The following is a 12,351-nucleotide window of genomic DNA, read 5'->3' as shown; positions in this document are numbered from 1 at the left end:
GCACCATTAATGCTGAAAGGTACATACAGGTTTTGGAGAAACATATGCTGCCATCCAAGCAACGTCTTTTTCATGGACGCCCCTGCTTATTTCAGCAAGACAATGCCAAACCACATCTGCACGTGTTACAACAGCGTGGCTTCGTAGTAAAAGAGTGTGGGTACTCGACTGGCCTGCCTGCAGTCCAGACCTGTCTCCCATTGAAAATGTGTGGCGCGTTATGAAGCCTAAAATACGACAACGGAGACCTCGGACTGTTGAACAGCTGAAGCTGTACATCAAGCAAGAATGGGAAAGAATTCCACCTACAAAGCTTCAACAATGAGTGTCCTCAGTTCCCAAACGTTTATTGAATGTTGTTGAAAGAAAAGGTGATGTAACACAGTGGTAAACATGACCCCGTCCCAGCTTTTTTGGAACGTGTTGCAGCCATAAAAATCCAAGTTAATGATTATTTGCTAAAAACAATAAAGTTGATCAGTTTGAACATTAAATATATTTTCTTTGTAGTGTATTCAATTAAATCTAGGTTGAACATGATTTGTAAATCATTGTTTTCTGTTTTTATTTATGTTTAACACAACGTCCCAACTTCATTGGAATTGGGGTTGTAAAAAATACTATTTTACTGTCAAAAATCTACATTCTAGTATTCTGTGTACCAGCTTTTATCTATCTTCTTGTTGTCCATATATTTTCTAAAAGCCCCGCGATTGCAAAGAATTAACCTTGGTGCCAAAATACTTTAAAGGGACTAATTAATGGTTTGAACATGGGCACATCGTGCTGGACTCATAAATGATGTCTGCAGAACAAAGCCCTCCAAAATAGATTCAGTAGTCATTTTAGAATCCTTTACTGATAAAATATTAGATTTCCAGCCAGATGTTGGCCCGCCCAACATTTGGACATGTCAGCCTGTCACAGCCTGACGCGTCACAAGCAGGAGCCGATGACATTTCCTCATTGAACTTCTATGTTTTCCATGGTGTAATTTTTGACCACATTGAACGTCTGGGACAATAATGATAATAAGAAGACAATAATGAGCGAAAATAGTGATAGTAAAAAATGTTTGGAGAGCTTGTTGTTTTAAAAAAAATGGAATGCCTCCTTGAGGAAAGAAAACAGCCACGTCATCCCACGTCAAGTAATGCTTGCAGATTTATTTACTCATACGTCAGCTCAATTTTGAGTTGAACAAATGTACATGTGTGTATGTATGTGTAGATCAAATTTATGTATTGATCACAAAGGCTTTTCTGTGGATGGCATTTTGTGACAGACGTGGACTTTGGCTGGCTGTCGTAACGTCGGATGACCTATGACGAGGGTCTCCCGGCCGAACGTGTTACGTCCCGAAACTGCAGCTGATCTGATTTGATATTATCTGATCCATAAACTCTAAAAAATTGGACTGATTGTTGGAATATTTTCAGAGGTCGAAGCTGCCATGAGTAGAGATGGCCGCACAAATTTGGTTGATGATTGTTGACAGTTTTTGGATATTAATCTGCTTTTATTGAGTTCATGCATGAGGCTTGCAAGGATGTGGCACTCACCTGCCGTGTTTGTATGATTTTTATGATGACCATAATAAATTTGCGATTTTTCAGTACATTAAATTAGTTTTTCAACATAATTTTCACATTATGCTAACTGTTGTTCATGTGGTGCAATGATTATATGACCGCAATTAAAGAGAAAATACCAGCTTGAACAAAGCGGTGTTTGCAAACTAAACCAAGCTGTATTTTTGTTCTTTTTTTAATTTCCTGAAAAGTTGTCATTTTCGACTGGTTAGAGCATCTGCCTCACAGTTCTGAGGACCCGGGTTCAATCCCCGGCCCCGCCTGTGTGGAGTTTGCATGTTCTCCCCGTGCCTGCGTGGGTTTTCTCCGGGCGCTCCGGTTTCTTCCCACATTCCGAAAACATGCGTGCTAGCTTAATTGAAGACTCCAAATTGCCCATAGGGGTCAATATGAGTGAAAATGGTTGTTTGAATATTTGTGTGCCCTGCGATTGGCTGGCGACCAGTTAAGGGTGTACCCCTCCTCCTGCCCGATGATAGCTGGGATAGGCTCCAGCACTCCTGCGACCCTTGTGAGGATAAGCAGCTCAGAAAATGGATGGATGGGTGGAAGTTGTCATTTTGAAGGTGACCGGATTCCACCTGACAGCTACGATGTTTCAAATATGACCAATTACTGCCATTTCATAGGATAGTACATTGCTTTTTCCCACACCAGCTATGACAGTACTTTCCAATCTTTGATTTTGGTGACGAGAAAAGGGGCGTTCGAAAGAGAATTCGTTATTCACCAATTGCTCCAAAATGTATTGATAATGGAAATGACTGCCTGTTTAATTTGCTTGAGCAAAAAATACATAAACAAACTTGTTTGTGAAATTTGGACCATTAAGACCCATACTTCCTTTGAGGAATGCATGCATTTTGTCCAATGTTTTAGTGATTACAATATCAAATAAGTGAATGATTGATTGAAATAAGACTGGAAATAAAATGTGACTTTTGGTGGTAAACTGTAACGTGTATTTGTGATCTTTCATAAAATACATTTCTTAAAACAGTGATTGTGACTCAATTTGCTTGGACATCAAATCCATTTCCCCCATTAAAAAGAATTGAATGTCTTTAATCCACTGGGAGGCGGGACGTTGGCCGACTGGTTAGAGCGTCAGCATCCAAGTCCTGAGGACCGGGGTTCAATCCCCGGCCCCGCCTGTGTGGAGTTTGCATGTTCTCCCCGTGCCTGCGTGGGTTTTCTCCGGGCACTCCGGTTTCCTCCCACATCCCAAAAACATGCATGAATTGGAGACTCTAAATTTCCCGTAAGTGTGAATGTGAGTGCGAATGGTTGTTTGTTTGTATGTGCCCTGCAATTGGACTCCAACACTCACGCGGCCCTCGTGAGGAGAAGCGGCTCAGAAAATGGATAATCCATTGGGAACCTTCCAAAAAAAATGCTCTCAACTTAAAGCAAATGTGGCCCAAGCGACAAGGCCTAAGTGGAAAAACTGCAAAGCTGGGGCACTGAGGAGGATCAAAAGCAGACAGCCTTTTAGCTCCACTCTCAGATAGTGACGACATGACGTCACACTCTCCTCACACTGATGAAGATGATGATGATAAAACGTCCAAAGGTCGTTATGGCATGTCACACTGACAACAAACGATGGAAATGTTTTCAGTGTGCGAAAACTTTTGCTTGTAAGAGCGAACGACACATGAGAAGACACACTGGAGAGAAAGCTTTTGCTTGTTCAGTTTGTGGTCAAAGATTCTCTCCTAAGTATTGGCCTAATAAACACAAAGTGTGCTGGTGGGAATCGCGGCGATCAAGAAGCCTTGATTGAAATTGTAAATGTTTCATATCAAAAGTAATGACTATCATAAGGATTTACAAAAATCTGTATTTCTGTATTTTATCTAGCACATTCATCATCGTGTTGTCTTTGTCTTTTTTAAAAAAGTCCCGTTACAAATGTTCCAAATTAGCACTGGTGCCAAAATACACAAAGTAATGCATGCCTTGTTTTCCAATAATTTAGTGATGTCCATATCAAATAAATGAATGATTGATTGAACTGGACTGTAAAGAAGCAGTGACCTTTCGTGGTGAACTCGAAAGTGTGCGGTATATGTGATCATAATAAAATACGCTTCCAACAGTACGAGGAACTCAATTTACTTGTATCTCAAATCCATTTTCCCCATTGAAAAGAATTGAAATGCTTTCAAAGTGGCACTAAGCCAAAAAATGACATGTAAATTCAACACACCACAGAGAAGAGTAATGTGAACAAGCCTGCCAAATTTGAATGAATAAAACTAATTGCTAAGAATTTAAAATCAGGCTTCAAAATTGGAATAAACCTCTCAGCTCAACGACGCTGTTGGGCGTGTTGAATGGATGCTCCAAAGGAATCGAATTTTACTTACAAAGGGGTCACGATAACTTATCCCACAAAGCAATAAAGTTAGATAACTTTCTAGATTTACACATAGGATGTAGCACAACTCCCCCATAAAACACTCATATCTAATGTGCCATCAGTCTCTGAATCTTTCAATTGACAAAGTATATAATGATCTCCTTTCCTCGTCTTGTTTGCAGCTCGTGCTTTGTCTTGTTTGTCTTCTTTTGCTTTCACTCTCTCTCCTTTTTTCAGTTTGTCACTCCCCTCTAAAAGCCTTGTTCTGTTCAACTGATGGACTGTGATTCTCAATAAATAGTCATCAAAATACATGTACACAAGCCAAATTTAGTAAGTGAGAATGACATCATGACAATAAATGGAATATTACTTTCTTAGTTGTTTGATCCCCTCCAGGCTGACTACGTGCCAAGTTTATTCAGTTTCACCTCTACCGCTGATTGGAATCGGGCTGTCCACAAACTGGAACGATGTCTACAATCTCCAAAGGTTTCGGAGAAAAGACTTGTGAACACAAGGAGAGAGCTTCTGACTCTGCATCAAACTCCTGCACCAGAAGCAGAGGTCCAGATGGATGAAGTCCCTGGGACTGAGGTCCGGACAGACGAGACACACATTGCGTCGTTACATGAACAGATTCAATCATCAAACACTGAATGTCAGTCACTGAGGGATAAAGTTCACAGTTTAGAAAGTGAGTTGAAACAGCGCACCCTTGACCCTTCGCAATTTGATGACAAGAAAATAACATTTTTCTCAGGACTGCCCAATTCACAGTCTTTCATGTTCTTGTTTGGATTTGTGTCATTTTCTTTCTTCTCAAGTCTGCTCAGGAGATTTGTCTGACACTGATAAAGCTGCGTCTCAATCTGTGTTGAGGAATTTTTCGGCTACTTCTTTGGGATTCATCGGTTAACAGTCTCAAGAATCTTTCGCCGTTGGACACAAGTCACGGCAAGCAGGCTTCATCCTCTAATACTGTGGCTGTAAAGTGAAGGCTTAAGATGCAGCTTCCCATTGTGTTTTCGGGCATTTTTTAAGAAACATGTCAGCATAATTTATTGTAACTGACTGCTTTGCGGTGTTCATTGAGCGTCCTTCGGATTTAAAAGCTTGAGCTCGAACATGAAGCAACTAAAAACAGCACGACACTATAAAGTTTCTAGTTTCAATCACCTCACAAGGAAGCATCTCATTTGGGTCGAAGGCCTGGGGTGGGCCTGTCTCAGACAAACACCTGACTGAAAAAAGCGGTTTCCGTGACAAGCTCCTGCCAGGGGACTTGGTACTTTCTGACCGGGGTTTCACCATAGAGGATAGTGTAGACTTATTTTGTGCAGAACTCATCGCAACTCCATTCACACAAAAGAAGAAACAAGCTTAACCGCAAAGAGATTGAATCTGCTTGAGAAATTTCTCGTGTGAGAATCTACGAATGAGTGATTGGGATGTTGAGACAGAAATATACGATTCTGGGCTCAACCCTGCCTGCAAGCCTCATTAGAGTGAAACAAAAGGGAAAAGTGGACGACAGCCTTATTGAGAAGGTTGTGTTGACATGCTGTACTCTGTGTCATATGTACCAAATCATAGTGTCTTCGAAATGAAGTGAATATTAGTTCATGTAACAGGTTATTCAAATAGCCCATGATAACTTGACTGTGATATTAAATGAGTTAAATCGACAATCAGTTAGGAAATTTTACACCTTGATTTTCATCCAAAGTAGACTATGGAAAAACAATACACTCTGTTAACATTTATTTTGTCGTGTATTTTGGATCACTAAAGTGTTTGTAAAGCAAGCTTGCCAAATAAATGATATTCTGGAAGATATGGTCTGCTGAAATTCCTCCCACAATTTTGACGAGTTCAAGGGTTTTTCCACAAAAGTTACAAACAGTTGTTCCCTTTATTCTGTTTACCTTTCAAGCTACAGGCCTACAGATCAGATGTCACACCAAGATTCAGGACTGTACTTCGTGTCTACCACTTTCCTAGCAATTCTGCCAACACTCCAGACTTGAAAAACCTTGTTGCCTTCATAACGTCCATCCATCCATCCATCCATTTTCTTCCGCTTATCCGAGGTCGGGTCGCTGGGGCAGCAGCCTCAGCAGGGACGCCCAGACTTCCCTCTCCCCAGCCACTTCATCCAGCTCTTCCAGGGAGATCCCGAGGCGGTCCCGAGCCAGCCGGGAGACATAGTCTCTCCGGCGTGTCCTGGGTCATCCCCGGGCTCTCCTCCCGATGGGACATGGCCGGAACACCTCATCAGGGAGCCGTACAGAAGGCATCCTAATCAGATGCCCGAGCCACCTCGTCTGGCTCCTCTCAATGCGGAGGAGCAGCGGCTCCACTCTGAGCTCCGAACTCCGAGCCTCTCACCCTATCTCTAAGGGCGAGCCCGGACACCCTGCGGAGGAAACTCATTTCGGTCGCTTGTATCCAATGTGTGTGTAATGCAAAAAAACCTTACAAGCTGTAGCTGTACCACATCCTTGATGAAGCCTGTCCATTTGTCTCTTGCTCAACAAGTAATCAGAAATAAGTCATCAATTGTCATTGTGCCTGGTCAGCACATCCGCCTCACACTTCTGAGGATTTGGATTAAAATCTGTGTGGAGTTTGCATGGTCTCCCCGTGCCTGCGTGGGTTTACTCCGGGCACTCCGGTTTCCTCCCACATCCACAAAAACATGCACGGTAGGTTAATTGAAGACTCTAAGTTGCCTGTAGGTGTAAATGTGAGTGCGAATGGTTGTTTTGTTTATATGCAAGCAAGATGGCGCCGACCAGTGTGGTCGCCTCGGTAACGCGCTCTCTAGTATTGTCTTTGTTTTTGTGTTTTTCGTCCGTCTTTGGAGACCTTACACGACTCACTTACACAAGGGGAGACCTGCTAACCATCAAGGAGGCTACTCCGGACTTTCTGTCACCAACTTTCGAAAATCCGCTCAGTTTATTCCCCGAGTTACTCACCGGAGCGGCGTCCGCGGTTTTCGGCACATGGATGCGGAAGCGGCGCCACAGAGGAAAACGAGCCGGCATTCAGGTGAAACTCCGCAAGAGAGGACACAGATTGGCGTTCCCGTCGATCCACCTCGCGAATGTACGCTCCCTACCCAACAAAATGGACGAGCTTCATCTTCTGTTAAAGACCAGTAAAGACTTCGGACGTTCCGCGGCCATGTGCTTCACGGAGACCTGGCTTTGCGACGCCGTACCCGATGGCGCCGTCATGCTTCCCGGCTTCAACATTCATCGAGCGGACCGCGACATGGAATCATCGGGAAAAACGAAGGGCGGCGGGATATGCCTCCATATAAACGAAAAATGGTGTACGGACGTCACGGTGCTCAGCACACACTGCGGCCCGCATTTGGAGTCGCTGTTTTTGAACTGTAAACCATTCTACTCGCCACGTGAGTTTGCATCGTTTATACTGGCTGGAGTCTATATTACACTGCAAGCTAACACGAACGCCGCATTGCTAACGCTCGCCGAACAAGTCAACGAAATTGAAAAAAAACACCCGGACTCACCCCTCATTATTCTCGGGGACTTTAACAAAGCTAAACTCAACCACGAACTCCCTAAATACAAGCAGCACATCGACTGTCCTACCAGGGAAAATAATACTTTAGACCACTGCTACATTACGGTAAAAAACACATACCGTGCTATACCTCGTGCAGCCCTGGGCTCGTCTGATCACTGCTTAATTCACTGAATAACGACGTACAAGCAAGAACTTAAATGTGCGAAGCCTACAGTGAAAACAGTCAAAAAGTGGACCAATGAAGCAAAGATGGAACTTCAAAGCTGTTTAGACTGCACAGACTGGAGTGTCTTTGAAAATTCAGCTTGCAGCCTGGATGAATATACGGACACTGTCACATCCTATATCAGTTTCTGTGAAGAGGTTTGTGTACCAACAAAATCATTTCGGACATTCAACAACAACAAGCCGTGGTTCACTGCTAAACTTAAGCAGTTTCGCCAAGCTAAGGAAGATGCATATCAGAGCGGGGACAGGGCCCTGTATAATCGAGCTAGAAAGCAGCTTACTAAAGAAATTAACATTGCAAAGAGGATCTATGCAGCAAAGTTGGAAAAACAGTTTAGCGCAAACGACTCTAAATCAGTCTGGCATGCATTCCAATCGCTGACTAATTACAAGCGACGATCCCCCCAAGCTGAGAACAATAGCACACTAGCCAACGACTTGAATACCTTCTATTGCAGATTTGAAAAGGACAGTTTCACTCCACACACCCACCCGGCCGCACCCGCGACCACAACCACACCTCTGACTTCTGCGTTAACCATCCATGAACAGGATGTGAGACGCATCTTCAAACAACAGAAGATTAACAAAGCAACAGGACCGGACCATGTGTCCCCATCCTGCCTCAAAGTCTGCGCGGACCAGCTCGCTCCAGTCTTCACTCAGATCTTTAACAGATCTTTGGAAATGTGCGAAGTTCCATCCTGTTTCAAACGCTCCACCATCATTCCAGTCCCCAAGAAACCTGCAATCTCTGGTCTGAATGACTACAGGCCTGTCGCTTTGACATCTGTGGTCATGAAGTCCTTTGAATGTCTCGTGCTGGACCACCTCAAGAGTGTCACAGGTCCCCTGCTGGACCCCCTGCAGTTTGCCTACCGAGTGAACAGGTCTGCGGATGATGCAGTCAACATGGGACTGCACTTCATCCTAGAACACCTCGACAGTGCAGGGACCTACGTGAGGATCCTGTTTGTGGACTTCAGCTCAGCGTTCAACACCATCATCCCTGAACTCCTTTCAACCAAGCTTCTCCAGCTCAGCGTCTCACCTGCTATCTGCCAGTGGATTTACAGCTTTCTGACGGGCAGGACACAGCAGGTCAGGCTGGGGGAAGCCACCTCGTTGCCAGAACCTCGTTGCCAGAACTAAGACAAGGGCGTGCAAAATCCTCTCGGACCGTCTGGACCCCGGTCACCGGCTCTTCCAGCTCCTTCCCTCAGGTAGGCGCTACCGATCAACGCAAACTAGAACTAGTAGACATTCCAACAGCTTCTTCCCTCTTGCGATCAACTTCTTAAACACCTAACCTATAATTCCATTACAACAAGCTGGCAATTTTTTGACTTGAGTTCGTTGTCACATTTCTGTGGGGCCAATTATGTATTACTCGTGCACTCACTGTAGTTGTCTCGCCATGCTGCATTATTTGCATATACTGGCCACTCATGCCAGAGTAGCATCTGCTCCATTTGCACACTGATTGAGGAGTTTCTGTATCATTTGCAAAATCGACATTGTCCCAGATGATCGCACGACTCGTCACTTTAAACCGCATACACTCCTTGAAGTCTCGGCGCCCTTTGCACAATGGTCCTTGCACCGGACTATTGCAATATTAGTCGTTCGAACTGCTCTAAGTGCTAGAGGACTCTGCATCTTTTTGCACAATTGTTTTTTGTCAATGTCTTTATGTCCGCAAAGTGTTGTGTAAATTGACTGTCTGTTGTACTAGAGCGGCTCCAACTACCGGAGACAAATTCCTTGTGTGTTTTGGACATACTTGGCCAATAAAGATGATTCTGATTCTGATGTGCTCTGCGATTGGCTGGCAACCAGTTCAGGGTGTACCTCGCATCCTGCCCGAAGATAGCTGGGATAGGCTCCAGCATACGCGCGACCGTAGTGAGGAGAAGCGGTGCAGAAGATTCATGGATGGATGGTATGGTACATCATTATTGACATATTGGATCAAAAAAAAAAAATGCTGTCATTTCAAGCTTTAAAGTTACTTATTTTATGTCTTCATCTAAGTTTTAAATACTTTTGATACCTTTAAAACCTAACCCTTTATTTATCCAGGTGAGGCAATTGAGAACTGATTCTCATTTGCCAAGCCAACCTGGCTGTAGAGTCTTTGAGGCAGGGTGATTTATTTCATATAGGTACCGCCGAATAAATTAGCATACATTTATTCTAATTTATTGAAATGATAGAATATTCATCTTCCGTACACAAATAGGCACAGGGAGAACATGCAAACTCCACACAAACGAGGCCGGATTTGAATTTTCAGAGTTTTCATGTGAAAAGAATTGCCCAGGTCTGCTCAAACCCGAACCCGAGGATTCAGATATTGATGTTTATAGAATTGACTTCAAGGAGTGTATGCGGTTTAAAGTGACGAGTAGTGCGATCATCTGGGACAATGTTGGTTGTGCAAATGTTACAGATACTCCTCAATCAGTGTGCAAATGGAGCAGATGCTACTCTGGCATGAGTGGCCAGTATATGCAAATAGTGCAGCATGGCGAGACAACTACAGTGAGTGCACGAGTAATACATAATTGGCCCCACAGAAATGTGACAACGAACTCAAGTCAAAAAATTACCAGCTTGTTGTAATGGAATTATAGGTTCGGTGTTTAAGAAGTTGATTGCAAGAGGGAAGAAGCTGTTGGAATGTCTACTAGTTCTAGTTTGCGTTGATCGGTAGCGCCTACCTGAGGGAAGGAGCCGGAAGAGCCGGTGACCGGGGTGCGGAGGGTCCGAGAGGATTTTGCACGCCCTTGTCTTAGTTCTGGCAGCGTGCAAGTCCTCAATGGTGGGTAGGGGGGTACCGACAATCCTTTCAGCTGTTTTGATTGTCCGTTGCAGTCGGAGTTTGTCCTTTTTTGTAGCAGCACCAAACCAGACTGTGATGGAAGAACACAGGACTGATTCGATGACCGCTGTGTAGAACTGTCTCAGCAGCTCCGGTGGCAGGCCGTGCTTTCTCAGAAGCCGCAGGAAGTACATCCTCTGCTGGGCCTTTTTGAGGACGGAGTTGATGTTGGTCGCCCACTTCAGGTCCTGAGAGATTGTAATTCCCAGGAACTTGAAGGTCTCGACGGTTGACACAAGGCAGCTGGACAACGTGAGGGGCAGCTGTGGCGAAGGATGCCTCCTGAAGTCCACGATCATCTCTACCGTCTTGAGCGTGTTCAGCTCCAGGTTGTGTCGGCCGCACCACAGGTCCAGCCGCTCCGCTTCCTGTCGATATGCAGACTCGTCACCGTCCTTGATGAGGCCGATGACAGTGGTGTCATCTGCAAACTTCAGGAGCTTGACAGTCGGGTTCGCTGAGGTGCAGTCGTTCGTGTAGAGAGAGAAGAGCAGCGGAGAGAGGACACAACCTTGGGGCGCCCCAGTGCTGATGCTGCGTGTGGATGAGGTGGCTTCCCCCAGCCTGACCTGCTGTGTACTGCCCGTCAGAAAGCTGTAAATCCACTGGCAGATGGCAGGTGAGACGCTGAGCTGGAGAAGCTTGGTTGAAAGGAGTTCAGGGATGATGGTGTTGAACGCTGAGCTGAAGTCCACGAACAGGATCCTCGCGTAGGTCCCTGCACTGTCGAGGTGTTCTAGGATGAAGTGCAGTCCCATGTTGACTGCATCGTCCGCAGACCTGTTCGCTTGGTAGGCAAACTGCAGGGGGTCCAGCAGGGGACCTGTGACACTCTTGAGGTGGTCCAGCACGAGACGTTTCAAAGGACTTCATGACCACAGATGTCAAAGCGACAGGCCTGTATTCATTCAGACCAGAGATTGCAGGTTTCTTGGGGACTGGAATGATGGTGGAGCGTTTGAAACAGGATGGAACTTCGCACATTTCCAAAGATCTGTTGAAGATCTGAGTGAAGACTGGAGCGAGCTGGTCCGCGCAGACTTTGAGGCAGGATGGGGACACATGGTCCGGTCCTGCCGCTTTGTTAATCTTCTGTTGTTTGAAGATGCGTCTCACATCCTGTTCATGGATGGTTAACGCAGAAGTCAGAGGTGTGGTTGTGGTCGCGGGTGCGGCCGGGTGGGTGTGTGGTGTGAAAGTGTCCTTTTCAAATCTGCAGTAGAAGGTATTCAAGTCGTTGGCTAGTGTGCTGTTGTTCTCAGCTTGGGGGGATCGTCGCTTGTAATTAGTCAGCGATTGGAATGCATGCCAGACTGATTTTGAGTCGTTCGCGCTAAACTGTTTTTCCAACTTTGCTGCATAGATCCTCTTTGCAATGTTAATTTCTTTAGTAAGCTGGTTTCTAGCTCGATTATACAGGGCCCTGTCCCCGCTCTGATATGCATCTTCCTTAGCTTGGCGAAACTGCTTAAGTTTAGCAGTGAACCACGGCTTGCTGTTGTTGAATGTCCGAAATGATTTTGTTGGTACACAAACCTCTTCACAGAAACTGATATAGGATGTGACAGTGTCCGTATATTCATCCAGGCTGCCAGCTGAATTTTCAAAGACACTCCAGTCTGTGCAGTCTAAATAGCTTTGAAGTTCCATCTTTGCTTCATTGGTCCACTTTTTGACTGTTTTCACTGTAGGCTTCGCACATTTAACTTCTTGCTTGT

This window comes from Phycodurus eques, unplaced genomic scaffold (genome assembly GCF_024500275.1).
Source record: "Phycodurus eques isolate BA_2022a unplaced genomic scaffold, UOR_Pequ_1.1 contig_54, whole genome shotgun sequence".
Lineage (NCBI taxonomy): Eukaryota > Metazoa > Chordata > Actinopteri > Syngnathiformes > Syngnathidae > Phycodurus > Phycodurus eques.
This window is presented reverse-complemented; position numbering follows the sequence as displayed.